This window comes from Lonchura striata, chromosome 5, assembly GCF_050655825.1.
Source record: "Lonchura striata isolate lonStrDom1 chromosome 5, ASM5065582v1, whole genome shotgun sequence".
NCBI classification, from domain to species: domain Eukaryota; kingdom Metazoa; phylum Chordata; class Aves; order Passeriformes; family Estrildidae; genus Lonchura; species Lonchura striata.
The window spans coordinates 21,842,756-21,859,760 of NC_140707.1; the positions used below are offsets into that span (position 1 = coordinate 21,842,756).

Genomic DNA, 17,005 nt, shown 5'->3' on the forward strand with positions numbered 1-17,005 from the left:
GTGCCAGGGCGGTGTGAGGGCGGTGTCTGCTCCTCCTGACACGCGTCACACGCCTCCCGCCGGGAATGGGGTTATGCACCCCTCTGGAGCAGGGAAAGGCGGCTCTGGGTGTTTGTGCGTACGCGCAGCCCCCGGTAAATCGAGCAGGTTTAGCTGGGTGCGGCTCCCTCAGGCGGCGCCTCTCCTCACGGCAGCTCAGACGCGCCGAAAGATTCTCAGATAGTCGCGTTAAAACGTGCGGATTTTCCCCATCTTCGTGGGAAACCAAAGTGTAAATCCAAGTTTATATTATCCGACTAGCTCAGCTGGTGTAATACTTGCGTATTTAAAATTTTTCAGCCTCAGCTGGGCCAACTATATTGCAGTTGGGTGAGTGTTTTCAATGGCAAATGCGGGCTCTGTGTGAGGGACTCGGCCACACGGAGGCGCAAAGTAAAGAAGGAATTCCGCAATTGGGCTCCTAAATTGTGTTTTTCTAATTATGATGTCAGATACATTGCATGTTTGGATCAAACGCAGCAAGCACATGACCCATGTTGGTCATTTTTACAATTGTACCAAGGGGAAAAAAGGGTAGTAATAGTAAAAGATTCTCAGACAGAAATTGCTTTAAATATCCCCAACCCGTGATGTTATTTACACAGCCTGTTAAACCCTAGAGCTAAGTTGATTTTGTCCTATAGCTAATCGTGCACAGAATACAAAACATTGAATAAATTGATAGTAACAACTATAAGGTATTAAATCAGTTAATTATTTTAAAAATAAGTATGAATTACTATAATCCTGTATATTATAGTGGTAATGGCTACATGACTTGCAGTGTCACCTGTTTTGTGAAGCTGAAGTAAGTAACATTTTTTGATTACTTAACATTTTGAATGTGACCTGATTTTTCTTTATGCACTAATTATTCTCAACTTAGTTACCTGCTCCAATGAATTGTACCAAATATTTCTTCTACTCTTTGAGTGGATTTCTTCCATAAATATGTATTCTAGAGAAACATGGCAGGAAAGCAGAATGATGTTGAAATTTATGGGATGGAGTATGTTTTGCACTAAAAACATGCTAGAAACAATGTTATGCAGAGCCAGATGATAATTAATAAAGTTCCTAAGCCTTCTTTGCTGATTTTTCAGAAATAAACTACTTTTTTAGATATTTTAATCAATGCTGAAGCTATTTGGGTTGCAAAGGCAGCCTGTTTCTGAGGCATTTGTTCTGTAGAAAACTAGATTTCCTCATAGACAGAAAATTAGTTTTAATTAAAGATTTTGTAGGGTCAGACCTTAAGAATATTAAGCCAAAGTTAAAGAGGAAAAACAATTCTTGCTCCCTGGTACAAACCTACTACACACATTTTAAAATAATTTAACATTTAATTACTATACTGTTGACTTTTATATTGTTTAAAGCAGGAAGACTCCTTTTCTTTCCATATACACTCATAACAATAAGTCACTGTTGGCTATCTAGCACCTCTTTAGTGTGTAAACTATTACTCTAGTGTAAACAGCTGCTTTTTTTCCACTTTATGAGTGCTTAGGGACATTTCAAGAAAAGAGGCTTGTTTTATCCTGCTGTCTTTTGTTTTTGTTTCATTGAATTTTATTACTGGGGAAATTGAATTTACTGCTTTTAAACTTGGATTGTTAAGAAGATCTTGTTAATCAGGGAAAACTGATATAACAAAAGATACAGCAAATTGAACTTTCACTTGTGATGTATGTTATACCCAGTAAAAAAAAAAAAAAAAAAAAAAATCTCTGGATGCTTCTTTATCATATGGAATTATAAACCTTTTTCAGGTATGAAAATTGAGTTTAATGAAGCTACCTTAGTAACAGTATATTAAAAAAAGCAAACAACAAAAACTTCTACCTACCTAGCCACCTCTCTTTGCAAGCAAATTACCATTTGTGCTTCAGGTGCATGTCCTTAAATAAACGAGCCCCAATTAGAAACAGCTGTTTGTGGGAATTGGGAATGGGGTTGGGGCCGAGCCTCATCCCCAGTGGGCACAGCTGTGAGCAGCACTGACAGCAATGAGCCAGGGAGTGCCCAGGGCGCTGAGCAACCACCAAAGGGAACAGAGGGCTCACAGGTGCAGTGCATCAACATGAGGTCTTAAAAGGTTGGGCTAAAGAACAAGGAGTGCAGACGCTTGCAGCCTTCTGAGGTATTGCTCTGTATGGGCAGTGACCTGAAGCCTTCTGGTGAGGTGTGGTGATAGTCTGGATGGGCTGAAACCTTTTGGTGTTGTATGGTGATACTCTGTGTGTTGTGGCTGTCTCAGCTGCAATGTATCCTGCAACAGCTGGGTGATTCGAGCCGGCTATTTTAGTAGCAAAGTATCTTTACAGCTTATTTTTAGGATAAAAGCTCTGGGCTGCAGGTAGGGTAGTGGCAGAATGTGCCTGGGGGAGCTGTCCAGTGCCATCAGGATTTATTAATCTGCTTCAGTCCCTGACACAATATGTCTGTCTTGGAAAGGTAGTAAGCAGGTTTAGTAAAGTGCTGGGCACTTTTAGTAAAAGTTAAAAAGGTGCTGAAAATGGGTTTAATGGGTATAATTTTTTTTTATTAGTTTAATATTGTGCTAGTCCCAGAGGCTACTTATTAGCTGTGTAGCTCAAACTTGTTACTTTAAGGAGTTAGGATTTTCTACCCTGACACAACATGTACATCTTGAAAAGGTAATAAGCAGATTTAGTAAAGTGCTGGGCAGACTGGTTAAAAAGGTGCTAAAAATGGCTTTAATGGGTATAAATTTTTATTAGTTTAATCTTTTGCTTGTTTCAGAGGCTGCTGTTTTAGCTGTGTAGCTCAAATTTGTTATTTTAGGAGTTAGGTTTTTCTATCCTGCTGGTAAGGAATGCTGAAGTAAACCATATTAAATGGATTTTGAGCAATGTTATGGGTATTTTTTTTCCTTCGAAACTACATGAAGTGTAACAAACCAGAGCTGTAAGAATGGATGGTCCTTACTGGCTTACGTTAATGTTTCACTGGAAGGTGTTGTGTTTTTTTGCAGATCAAGAAATAGTTTTTTGTAGCTACTAAAGTTGAAGTATTTTATGCTGGATAAAATGATTAATATCTTTTATTACTACTTTTTGTTTGTGCTTCATCAAATGATTGTGTTTGCCTTATTTATCTGGTAAACATAATTATACTCTACTGAGTTAGATGGTCACCTAAATCTATGGAATTGTTTGTTCAGTTTTTGTTAGGTTTTGCACAGATAGCCATCCACCACCTCTGTAGTGCATTTAGTAGGTATAAAAGTGGATTTAAAAAAAAAAGAATCAGAGAAGCAGTCCAGTCTTGGCTTTGCTGTGCTTCATGGAGTTTCTCTTAGAAAACTCGAGAGAGGCAGCTGCAGGATGCAGGAGACTTTTCTTCTGTCCCCTGTGGGGCTAGTAGAAAATGAGGAGTGCCATAAGAAGTTAGCAGTACAAGTGCAATTCTACAAAGTTATTTTTAAATTTTTTTAATGCTTAAATCCTCCCCAGCTTTCTAAAGCGAAAGCTGTCCATGCAAGTACAGTGTCATTATTGCCACCTTCTGGCGAGCACAGAGATGATTCCTATTCACGGTCACTATCCTGTGTTCTGGTTACAGAGAATCTGGATTCACTCTCTGAAGTTCGAGATTTTCTCTGCTTATAGCTTTGCATTTTCCAATTGGGGTCACCTTTTTGGCTTTGCCGTAGTGTTTTCCAATATATTACTTTTTCTAGGAAGCTGTGGTTGATAAACACTGAGTTGTTCAATGATGAATTTTATTTGAATGATAAAGAGTTACTAGGCAAAGGCGTATAATCCCCCTGCTCCTTTCTCTTCCTGGTGAAGGCTGTTTTTAGGGATTATGCATCAGCATTATAGGTTTAAAATGCATGTCGGCAATTAATAGGACAAGTGAGGATTAAACAAAAGGCTGTAGAGTATCAAATGACATTGCAGTGCTGAAATGTAAAGAATGCAGGTAGCACTGATTTTTGGTACAGAATGTTTGCTAGAAAAAATTGGTGTCTTTCAGACTTTAAATAGAGTTACACCTAGAGAGAGACATTAATTTTTTATGAATTTACTTAGGATGAACTTCAGAAATTTTGTCATTCTGTATCCTCTCTCTTTTAGAAATACTTAGTTTACAAAAGCTTGCAATTGTTCAGAGGAAAACTGAAAAAGAGAGAAGTTTGAGGTGCAGACTACACTGATTATTCCTTGCCAAAACTTACTTCTAAGAGGACTTCTGAGTTCTGATACCACATTCTTTGAAATTAAGAGTACATTTCTAACACATTAAATCATATTAATGTTTCAATGGAAATATTAGTGGCAAATCCAAGAACAAGTGAGATCTAGCATCTCCATCATCCTCTAGTCTTTTTGAATAAATTAGTATACGTGAAATGTTTGGAGTTTTTTTGACAGGTACTTGGCCGTTAAGTGTTGGCATTTGATAATGACACTTGTTTATAATAAAATGCTTAGAATAAAATTATTTCCCTAGTCAATAGACTGTTACTTGTGTACTGAAAATGGAAAGAAAAGACTACAGAATAAATATAGAAATCTGTCTTCTGTTACTATAATGTACTTTGGAAAAGGTTACAAAGTAATGGAGGAACTTAATCTTATTTAAAATGTATCCTCTTTGTGTTATATTGCTTTTAAAACAATTCTTTGCATTCTGAATTCTGTGCATGCTCCCTAAAACCCAAGTTTTTAACACAAAGCTTAGAGAAGGGAAAACATTACAGAAGCAAGGACTTGAGTGCAGAAGTCAGTTCCAAAAATAACAGGGAACACTTGTGCTGAAATTCTCAGGAAGGATGAAGCCTGAGAATCAGCCTGAAGATGAAGAAAGCTTCTGGGAATATGTCAACAAATCTTTCTCTGTTTCCTGGAGGTGACTGCTTGTTCTAACATCCTTTTCATTAATGTGATTTATAATATAAACTCTATACTGACTTCTATAGGTAGGAATTAAATAGAGAAAAACAACTGATTTTCATGTATCTAACATCCGAAATCCTTTCTCTGACAATTTACTTTTCTTCTGTCTCCTTTATTTTTTTCTCTTGCAGAACAACTTCTACTTTTGTTTAAACACTTCGAGTGACAAGGTTTAAACATCCTTACTTTTTGTGGGCAGAGTCCTGTCTTGCCAGATGATCTCTGAATGATCTGTTCAGTTTTGCTTCTCCCCAGTGTTTCATTAACATCTCTTACTTTTCAGATAGAAGTAATATGTTTTTCTTGGGCACACTAATAACTTTTGCTCCAAGGGAAAGGACAATAAATATATGGGAGAGAAAAGTAATAATTCTAATTTTTTCCCACTCAAGATGGAAATTATTATTCTACTGGATCCAATTACTAGTTGTAAAGTAGGAACGTTATCTATAATTTATTTCATCCCAGGAAGATAATGTGCACTTTTCAAACTTGGCTTTTATACCAACGATTCTATGTTATATCTTAACACGCATTTTGCTAATAATGCAAAACTATTCTTTATCATCTTACATGGGGAATGAATACAATCAGATTACTTTAAAACTCCAGTATAATAGCACATTTTGTATCCAGTTATTAATTAATTTGAGAAATGTCTGTCCTGTTTTCCTCCCTAGCACTTGATGTGTTTGCATGCATGTTCTTCTTGGAAGGCCAGGGACACTTTGTTTGGTGATTGAGAAGTGATGTGGATGGACGCCATGCTCGAAGCCTGTTTTCATAGCTCCTATCAACACGTAAGTTTACAATTAACTTGATCCACACAAGGAGAGCCATTTATTCTGGACTAAGCAGAAGCCTGGCTATCTTCTTGAATTAAGGCCTCAGGCTGGAAGAGAACCAGTAAATGTTATCAGCCAGAAGCAAAAGCTATTTTAAGATGCAGGGAGGTACTCTGAGGAATGGTTCACTAGGTCATTTGGGACCTATTTTCTATGCATTGCACGTCAATGCTCTTTCTCAATTTCTAAAGCCACATGGCAAGGGGATAATGGTGGTGTGGGAACAGCAGGAAGTATTCATTTAATTGTAATTTAACTGAGTACCTGTGAAATGCAGGTACCCAGAAGCAGATAACTGCACTTAGAGGGAAAAAAAAATACAGTTGTAAGTTTTCAGGGATTCCTTATCACAGCATCTTTTAGAATTGGTATTCCCTGGTAAGTCAGGGTGGTTATACTGGGAGGTATTTGATTTAGTATTTCCAACCTGTGTTGTTGATGGAACCTAGGCACAGCAGTCGCAAGCTACTACACTAGAAATGCTGTATGGTGATCTGCCCGGGAATTTTGGGGTTTGCACTTAATAGAAGAGTATTTACCATCCTCAAAATAAGTAAGATGAAATAAGGAATTAAATTATCTCAGTAAGATGCACGTGGATGTTCTGGAGTTCTGAGCTGCTTTCATCTGCCAGAGCAGTCTGTTGGTGCCTTGCAGTCCTTGCTGCTGAAGTTGCCACCCATGCTGCAATATGTTTATAAACAAAACCATTTCTAGCTGCAAGCTCAGCCTGCAATGGAAAATTGAGTTGTGTTTCTTCTGGCTTGCACGTTACCACTAGAAGAGTTACTGCTGGAACTCAGACAAGAATTCTGTTGATTCAGAAGCCAGTAAAGAAACTCTCAGGATTGTGTTGCCTCTGTAAGTATGAGTAAAAGTTTATTTATATCAGTCAAATGACTACATGAATACATATCAGACCATTCAAATGAAGGAAGGTGCAGCTTTCACAAGTGACTACTTGTTATCTCACTGGACTCCCATTTGCACCTTAGCAGACAATTTTAGAATTTCAGGGTGCATGTATGCACAATTTATAATGTGCCGGAAACACAAAACTTCTTAGAGAAACACCTTTAACTAGCTAATAACTAACTAATTATGGTTTAGGCTTAATTCCTTTGTGTAAATCAAAGATAACACAAGCAACAAACCACATTCTCATGGTTTTACTCAGATGTACTTCTAATATTAAGTAATTTTTTTGACAGGGCCAAGGGTCATTATGTTTTCTAATATAATCTTAAAGTAGGTTTCTTTCTTAATTTAGCTGTACCAAAGGAATGCAATGTTGATAATAATCTGTCTGAAACTGTAGTGATGGAAACCTTTCAACCCTTGTGGTGATCAGCTTCATTGGTTAACTTTGTTGTTGGATTTTTTCAGAAAGTTTAGCCTGAATTTCCCTTGCTGTTCTGTCCCATTCAGCAGTATACAGAAAAAGATGGGCTTTTACATTTCTTTAGTGTAATTTTTATTTTCCATGGGCATGTAAACAGATCGCTTCTATGTAAATAGATGTTTATGAAAGACATTTAAGCTCTATGAAGGATACCTAAAATCCTTTGAATTCATGTATGTGTGAATGGCCATCTCACTTCTGCAAATATTTTTTTTACTATCTTATCTTTATTATGAAAATACTTGTATACTTGCTCTCAGAATGATTCAATCATGGTGATTGCTGATAGGTAATTATTCCTGATTAACTAGTGAATACAATCGGTTTAGTAGGAACTCTTACTAGCCATTGAGACTGTAGGACTGCAAAAGAAAAAAACAGGTTTAGAAATTATATGTTAAAAATAAGAGCAAGCACTTTAAAACTTGGAAATTAGTGTAAAATTGGAAAAAAAAAAATTTTGCCGAGAAATTAAATGTAAGTAGACTGAATATTTTGAAGGGAGAACTTTGACTTTATTTTGCAAACCTTTATAGCAGTTTTAATAAAATTTAATTCTCACAACTGAGAAAATTCTAAACCACCAAGTTATAATCCTGACAAGTGTTTAGAGAAGCTGTTGTGTGTTTTAATGTTTGTTTTGAATATACATCCATTTAAATTGTCTTAAAAGCAGCTTTGATGTTGCCTTCTTAAGAAGACTCAGCCAAGGGTAAAGACAATAAATTACACCAAAATCCTTTCTTTACTAGAGGTTATAATAAGTTTTTTTCTCTAACATTTGCACAGTTTTGTGTATGTAAAACTACATCTCACACAGGTGAAGATGAATAGTTGCTAATTCTGATATTCCAGATTTGAGAGGTTTCTCTATCATGACACTTTTTATCTTCTCTTTCAAGTTACCTGCATGCATCTCCTGTTGTTGTAGCAAGGGAGACTGATAGTTAGTTTTGGAGGTTTTTGTGTGTTCTGGGTAGGATTGTTCTGTAGCTCTGAAGGCTGCTGTGAAATATCCTAAATTTTAATGGCAGAGGGTGAAGAGATCTGCTTTGACTTTAAATACCCAAACAATCTTTCCAAACTGATCTGGTAAAGGTGTTGATCACTTACATTCTCTGCCCTGTGCTGACTGAATATGAAGCAAGAACATTGTACAATTTTCCTTCCTTCATTTGCAGGACAAGTGTTAACACATTCCCGTAACATACCCTCACATTTTTTCCATGCAAATAACCAAGCAGAAAAACGTCAGCAGAGGGCACTATTGAGTTATAAATAGAATTATAAAACATTGACACTTAAAAAAAGTGTTGCCATGTGTTTTCAGTTTCCATTCATAGATTCACAGCATAGTTTACAATGAAAGGGGCTCTTGGGGTCATTGGTTCAGTCCCTGCCTCAGAGAGCCAAATTTGAAGTTAGATACATTTAATATGACCATGGTACTGTTTCTACATTGTTGGATCATCTGTAACAAGCTGCAATCAGATTCAGTTTGTCTCCAAACCACATTTATAGCCATTTGTGAGGCTGGATGCAGAGCATGCCCAGAGCTGAAACAGTTATTTTGTATGATTAAGACTAGAAAAAAAATGTTTAAGCATTTCTGTTTCCAAAATGAGTAAATAGGTTTTTGAATGGCTGCTCCTAAACTTTAATAAAAATAGGCAATAATTAAAAAAAAACAAAAACAAAACAGTTCTATAAGTATTTTGTCTGTTTCTTCTGTAAAACAAGTTTGACCAGTATGGCAATTTCAATGGAGGTGCTGTTGAAGCAGAATATTGTTTTTTTAAAGTATGGTTTTATCGTATTTCTTAATCAATAGTATGATTTTATTTCTTTCCAAAAGCTTTACAGGAGAGCTGAGGTAGATAGCAAGAGGAAGAATTTACAAGTATTTACCACTCTCTGTTTTAAAGCCTTTCTTTTCCAAAGATGTTGTATGAGTGTGTGGACAGATTTATAGAAAGCAGAGGCTTCTCCAAATCAGTGGGTTTTATTAAGGAATTTTTTTCTTGTTTTAATATGTCCTAGCCTGTCATCATTACTTGAATTAATTCCAGTTCCTTTTTTCAATCTAGTTGCTTTTATTAGCTGAAATTTTATTGGCTAAAATGGCAAGCTGTTGGATTTTGTAGGATACAGCATTTTCCTTTAGCTTATCCAATTCTGCAATTTTCAAGAGCATATTTGTGACAAAATTGCAGACTTCCAAGCTGAGGAACAAATGTCTATTGTGAAATACCAATCACAGTGCTACTTTAGGGTGTTTACTTACTCTTATGTCACATTAAAGAACTTCAGATATTGAAACCACTGGGATGCACTAATAATTTGTTAATTGCCTTAAATCAAATGTTTCACTACTGTCTTCAGTCTGGGAAGCAAGGTTGTTACATCTTTGTCTAGTTTCCACCTTTCTTTTTTTTTTTTCACAAACTGTTAGCTACAATATCCAGACAAAATATTTGTGATTTTACATAGTAGATAAGGCTGTTGGAAAGGGTAACATCTGTTTTTAAAAATTCTCTTTTCACTCCTAGAAAAGTGAATATTTTAGGTATTGCTAGAGTAACACAAGTGTTTGCCTACCCATATGGGTTAAGCTAGAACAACTCCTAAAGAGATTTTTGGCCTCTTAAAAGCACTTTCCCCCTCATTTAAGCAACTGTATTTAAATGCTGTTCAGCTAAAATTTTAGCTCCTCTCAGATGCTGAGCTGTCCCTTAAACACAAGCAGCGGGGTTAGTGAAATGTCAGTTTAGATTGCTGGCAGGTCTGCAAACAAATTAGTTTTAACAGGCAAATGGCCTCTTGAGCCACAGGCAGCTGGGAGTGTTGCTATGTGCTTGTCCTTGCAGGATGCAATTCCAGCTGGTGTGGAGTTCTGTGGAGGTTGGAAAGGGTTGCAGGGAGCTGAGGGGGGACCGCTCTCTTATCAGCACCAGCAGAGGCAGGGTATGGTGAGTGTTTGGGTTGTGGTCAGAACTTGGGCAGGATTTATGTGCTCTGCGGTGTCCCCAGTTCCTGGAGCAGCAGCAGCTGCTGGATCTTTCAGCCACTGGTAAAGTGTCTCCTTGGTGTCACAGATGTAGGTAGTTCCAGCTAAGCAGGCAGGGTATGTTGATCACTGATAAGTAGTTTTGTCTTTGATGAATGAGGATGTTTGCCATGTAGAAATAATATAAATTCAGAAAATATGCGCCCAACTAAAATGGCATTTAAACAAAATTAAGCAACATCTAAAAAATTACAATATTCCTAGTTTCAAAATGCTGAAGATCTCTTTATTTTTGAGTCAGATGACATCAGCAAAGCTTTTATTGTTCTATTTTATTTCAAAAATAAAAATTGCTATTAAACATGCAGCTGAGCAATATGAGTTGTCAAAGAGATGTAGGCATGAACATCCGTGGAGGTAATGTGACATTTTAGTGTGTTGGAAGATGGTGGCATGGAGATGAGGAAGTTCTTGTGTTGTGAATTTTGAATGACATGGAAAATTTGGGGCACAGAAGAATTAGCACAGGACAACTGCTAATGACAGCACTATCTTTTCTGAATGCTGACCCAAACTGAAGAATGGCTGGGCTTTAAACAACCAAAAAACTCACAGTCGGCAGTCCCAGAAGTGACAACGTGGGAAGTGCCCCTACCTTAAACTTTTGTATCTCCTGCAGAAAATGTATCTCAAAAGGGATACGGGGAGAATGATGAGGAACTGACCAAACCTTAACAGTGTGAGAGGTTTACTCTTGACTCCCAGGGTACAGTGGTGACCACCACTGTAAACAATAGCACATTTAACATTCCTGCTGGCAGTGCTTCTTGCAGTGAGTGTTTGGAGTGTTCTTGGTAAAAAGGAATTGCAAGTCATGCATTGGATCATCCAGTTACTGAAAGGAGTTGAGATACATGAAATTACGTGGGAATAAGCCAAGTTACACCTGGCAGACTGCAAAAGGTACAGCTTCCTAGTGCTTTCAGGCAGGTACTACATCTACAGAGCAGTAAGAAATTATTTAAGTGCGACTTTGTGACATCAATGTTACCCTGACTGATTAAATCAAGCACACAGCACTACAGATCCTTCATGTAACTTCCTGTGTTTTGGTGTTCCTCTTCCTCCCCCCTCTCACCACAAACGCAAGCACATTGCCCTCAAATGGCTGCCAAGCAGTTTTGGACTCACGTAATGAGATTCTATTGTGTATACTCCTAAAAAAAAAAAAAAAAAAAGCAGAAATTGCACATCATTGTGTAGTTTTACATGACAAGTTTTACTTCATCTTTGTAGCAAATTAGAATGAGAGTTTTGTGATTTTCTTTTGTTACCTTAATACTGTGAAGTTGGAATTCTGTGCTGACTTTTACTATCAGGATGATCAATTACTCTCTTGTGGAGTTTATATTCTGTTGCTATTCTAATGGGATGAGTGAAGAGAAGAGGATATTGTTTATTATTACTTTCCTCTGTAGGCCTTTGGTTTGTGACACTTCTCTGTGAAATTATCCATATGTTTCCTTAGGAGTTTTCAAGAAAGACTTAAATTCACTATTACACAAGAAAGTATTACATGCAAGGTGCTGCTCTTGTTTTGGCAACTTGAATTTAGTTCCAAAAATTCTGTTTAAAATAAAATCAGTTGCATTTTTCTCCAGGTTGTTTAAATACTTCCTACATTGTGGAACAAGTTAGAATGAATTTAAAATCTTTCATTTCCCCAAATTTATTCTGAACCTCTAAAGAAAAATAGTGATGGAAGGGAATTTCTTATAAACACTTGTAGGGGCACTTACCATGTTTCTTGAATTCCTGGAATTAAAAGCAACTGCATGTAGTTCATCTTCCCAAATCTATGCAGCTAATTATCTACAATAAACTTTCTAAAAGCGAACAGATAAGATCAGTATATCTCATAAGAGGACCTTTACAAGGATGCTTTGCCTCTGATCTGGAAACAAAATTGATAGGAATTTCCCATTTCTTTTGGAAAGACTGGCAGTTGTTATAGTGAATTATCTATCAGGTTTTTTATTAGGGATATGTGGACAGATCAACTCTATAAAGGAGGGAAACAAGACTTTTACCATTCTTTCAATTATTCAACTATTTAAAAAAAAAAAAATACTTTTGGCTATATTTTCAAAAGGAAAGCCAGTGGCATCTTGGCCTGGACCAGTGATGATGTGACCAGCAGGACCAGGGCAGGGATTGTCCCCTGTGCTGGGCTCTGGTGAGGCCACATCTTGAATGATGTGTCCAGTTCTGGGCCCCTCACTGCAAGACAGACATTGAGGGGCAACAGAGCTGGGGAAGGGTCTGGAGCACAAGTCCTGTGCGGAGTGGCTGAGGGAGCTGGGGGTGTTTAGCCTGGAGAAAAGGAGGCTCAGGAGAGACCTCATCACTCTCTATAGTGATCTGAAAGGAGGCTGTAGCCAGGTAGGGGTCAGCCTCTTCTCCCAGAAAACCAGCGACAGGACAAGAGAGAAAATGGCCACAAACTGTACCAGATAATGTTGATGTTAGACATCTGGAAAAAATTTCTTCACAGAAGGGGTTGTTAAACATTGGAATGGGCTTCTTGGAGAGGTGGTGGAGTTGCCATCCCTGGAAGTGTTCAAGAAAAGACTGGATGTGGCACTTAGTGCTCTAGTCTAGTTGACTCGATGGTGATCAGTAAAAGGTTGGACCTGATAATCTTGGGGATCTTTTCCTGCCTTAATAGTTCTATGATTCTGTGCTCCATACAGTATGTGCTCTGTTAAACATAATTTGTAATGAAAAGGACAATGCTCTGGAGGCAGGATTAGGAATAGAAGATGCTTTACAGGCTGAGTGAGAAAAGGGCTTACATAGGAGTTAAATGCTGTGGACTGTAGGGGCAACTTACTGCAGCCCCTAAAAATTTAAATGCAGTCATGAGCTCAGCTGGATGGACAATAAGCAGCAGTGTCAATATTGTCCTGTTATGGCTGCAAAAATAGTAAGATTTTTATTACCGTATACACAAGCTTTCATCAATGTTGTAGAATTCTTGCATAAAATGTTAATGCAGTGTTGCAAGACAACTTTCTTTTAAAAAATGCAAACCCACTACTGAGTCAATGGGGGGGAAACCACCTGGAAACAGATGAAACTCTCTGCTGATTGTTTAGATATTTCACGTTGTTATGCTTATGAACTGCTAGGTGGTTTGTTAAATCCGTTTCCAAATGCAAGACTTTTTACATGAGGGTGGCTTTGAGCCAAGGCCTGTGCTGGAAGCTAGGAAGTGATAGGCAGCTGCTTCTCCAAGAAGCTGGAGCCAGCAGTGTGGGATAGGCAGTGTGGTGGCTTCCCTTGGAGTGTGTGTGGACCATGGTTAGCCCCTCATCAGGAGGTCTAGGGAATGAGGCTCACTGTGGCTGAAGAAAAGCAGCTTCTTAAAATGAATTTGTTTCCAAGATGCAGAAGGGTTGGACAAGAGGGACAGCAAATCCATAACAGGGTGGGAGGAGTCTGCTTTGCTGTGTGCAGGCAAAACACAGGAAATCCTACCTTGCATATATGAGTGATGGAGTGGTGAAAACCTCACAAAGAATGAAAGCTCCAGGGAGGTGGTGGAGCCAATATTGTTGTTGATCTGAAACTTTGCTCCCTTTGATGTTATTTTATATTGGTCAGGTCTGGTTGGGAAGCTGAAGGCTTGAGTTTTAGAATCTCAGGCCTAGAAATTGAACTCTCTTCTAAAATGGAATCTGCCATACTTATTTTGTTCTTGTAAACTTCATGTTTTCATGAAAATAATTGAAAGCATATGTTATATATGTGCTTGTCTCAGACTGTCTTGCCCCATGTTACATCTTAAAATTCACTGGAAATATGTTTGGGAGCTGTCTGGCTTTGGTTTTTGAGTTTTGCAGGGTTTTGTTTTCATTGGCCTCTTACTGAATGTGCAGGAAGAGCTGGTATGTTGAAGGTTTTCTTTAGAGCTGTTATGATCTGGGAAGTTATGTACTGTTGTAGATGACAGTGAAAAGGATTTTCAAGGTGTTTACAGATAAATGAAATTGTTTTCAATCATACTGAGGTGTGACTTGCAAGATCAAAATGTTCTGGCAGCACACACACAAAAAAGGCAATGCTTCCATGAAAGTTAAGGCCAGGCCATCTTCACAAAAAGAGGCTTACTGCAATTATAGACTTAGTAGACTGAAATATATGAAAAAAAGAAGGCATTCTGAGACCAAGAGAAATGCTGGCATGTTTGAGGGCTCATCTGTGTCCCTGTAACTTATAATTTGATGTAATAAAATATCTTCTGTATAGGAAATTCACTACAAGTCCAAAATACCAGCAGGTCTAGTAAAGCTGACTGTTTTCTCTGTAGGGAGAAACATCTAGAACTCTCATTAATCATAGAATGGTTTGAGTTGAAAGGGACCTTAAAGATCATGTCATTCCAATCCTCAAGGATGTTTGTCAGACAAGGATTTTTGGATGATGAGGACACTCCAATACCTGGCAGCACAGATAGAACAATTTGTGCAGGCAATTGCTGTGGGTGAAGCAACAGATGCTCAGGGAAGAAGCTAATTATGACAATAGCAACTTAAATATAATGGAATTAAACATGCTGAGAAGTTCTGAGGATTTCTGAGTACCACAAGGCACATGAAAGACATCAGTTTATCTATTTAGAAGCTCCTGTGACCCTCTGTGTACCTTGTATGGCTTGGCCATTGGAGTACTCAAATAAAAAGGAGTAACTTTTAAAATCATAATTGACCAGCACGCCTGGTCCTCTAACTGTTGATGATTCTCACTTCCTCTTGCTGGGTATTTAGCAGCTGTTTAGTTCTCACAATTCAATGAACAAACAAAAATCCCCCACCAGCACACACAGAAAAACAAGATAAAAATTTGAAGAAATACAATAAAACTAAAGTCCAATTTTTGCCCTTTTTTTTATCAAGACAATTTTTAAAGCTTCCATGTGGAATTTACTGGTTTGGAGTTAAAACTAAGTTTTGGTGCAGCCTATTATAATGGGACAAGTAAACGCCTCTAATGATTTCTTGCGTAGCTCTTTCCGTGCCGCTGCTGCCTCGTGTCCTCCCACCCCATGCAGACTTCCTGACACTGCCACTTAGCAGGGCACTCAAGAATGAGCCAAAAGAGCTTTGCCTTGGCACGCTTCCGTTGGCTGCGTTTGGGTTTCCGTGATGAAACCCAGAGAGGAAACAGAACCCAAGAGCTCAACAGTCTGGCAAGAGTGCTGCAAAGCATCAGATGTGTAAGGCATCTTACCATCCTACTACCCTCAAGTTTTCCTGAGACAGTTTTTTTCCAGACAATTTGGGAGAGGTGGAGTGGAGCATGTTGTGTGGTTGGGTTTCTTTTAAAAAAGAAAGGTTGGATTTAAAAAAAAAATTAATCTGAGCTTGAGCTGCAAAATCCTTAGCAACTTCAGACTTGAGCTCTTGTAACTGATAATAAAGCAGCAGTGTGAGGATTTGTCTGTGTATCAAACCAGTAAAGAAAGGCAGCAATTAGAATTAATTAGTTTTTTTAAAATTAGAATTAATAGGATTTTTGAAAACAGGTACTGTTAGTTTATAACAAAGAAGGTTGGTTGCTTTGTTTTGTCCTATTTGGCTGGATTTTTTGTTATTGCATAAGTATTTTTGCTCATTTTGTTTTGCCAGGAGGTAATTATAGATGTGTTTCCTTGCTGTTTAACAGGCTAATATTTCTCCTGGTCATAATTAACATGGGTTATTTTTTTATGGTACAATCATGTTACAGCAAGTGTAACAAAAATCCATAGTGATGACATTGGTATTTGGGACAGCTTATCTGTAGCTGATGAAACACACTTTTACACGCATATTTTAGTTATCCTCTTACAGACTCATTGACATGACATATATGTGCTTCTATTTTTCTGAAGGAAGCTGTTTGATAAAAACCATCCTAAACAGCAAAGGGAGAAACTGAATCCACTGTTTAACTATACTTTTTTTGTTTTTTAATGAAGACAAAATGACTCATAAATAAGGCAGAGGGAGAAAGAGATAAATAAAAGCTGCTCACAATAGCTGATAATTACAAAAAGTACAGTGCTGATCTGGGGATCTAGCTGTTGAGAATAATACATTTAATAGCAACGTTCCTTGCTAAATTTCATCAGAACGAATGTCAAAATATTTAATTGAGAATGCAGGCATTCCTTCTTGAAAAAAAACATCCTGAAAGACCACCTTCTCACTGTGGCCTGTGCATAAAGCTGTGAACAGGACAGCAGTGTTCATGTCCTCAGTCCCTTGAGACTATCTGGCTCTCTCTAAACTGAATGGCAAAGTTCTTGCTGGCAACACTGAACTGGAAGGGGCCTCAGATATGTGCATTTTCCCTGTGAACGTGGGTAAAGCTTTCTTTCTTTTTTCCTGTAAAGTCTGAGCAGTCTTACCTGTATCCAAAAATGTCAGTTGTGATATTTGAGTACCATTCTATTGTTCTTCCTGTCTCCCCTTTTCTGCATCACCTGCAAGAGGTGTATATCCAGTCAGGATCCGTGTGTCTTTCTCTGTTCCTGGCATAAATTTACATTGGTTTCAATTAAATGCAGGATTGCCACCATAAAATATAAGCACATATAAATTTTGAATTTTCCTCCACGTAAATGTATTACTTTTACCTTAATTTTATAGAATTTGTATGTTAGTGTTTAGTAGTGAAAACTGGTTATTTACTCTGAAAGGGCAGTGCCAAAAGGGAAAATTTTGTTAAGATACACTTG

At 37.7% G+C, this 17,005-nt stretch overlaps 1 protein-coding gene across 8 annotated transcripts in view; it reads left to right on the forward strand.

Moving 5' to 3' along the window:
- The first annotated feature begins 7 nt into the window (after positions 1-7).
- Positions 8-17,005, forward strand: part of IRAG1 (inositol 1,4,5-triphosphate receptor associated 1) — a 96,677-nt gene continuing 79,679 nt past the window's right edge. For 3 of the 8 annotated variants that reach the window (XM_085581333.1, XM_085581342.1, XM_085581335.1), the window contains exon 1: positions 8-5,767. The gene's annotated coding sequence lies outside the window, so the exon portion shown is untranslated. Of the gene's footprint in view, positions 5,768-11,506; positions 15,500-17,005 lie in introns of those variants that run through there. The other 5 variants (XM_085581331.1, XM_085581332.1, XM_085581351.1 and 2 more) reach the window with 3 other exon arrangements.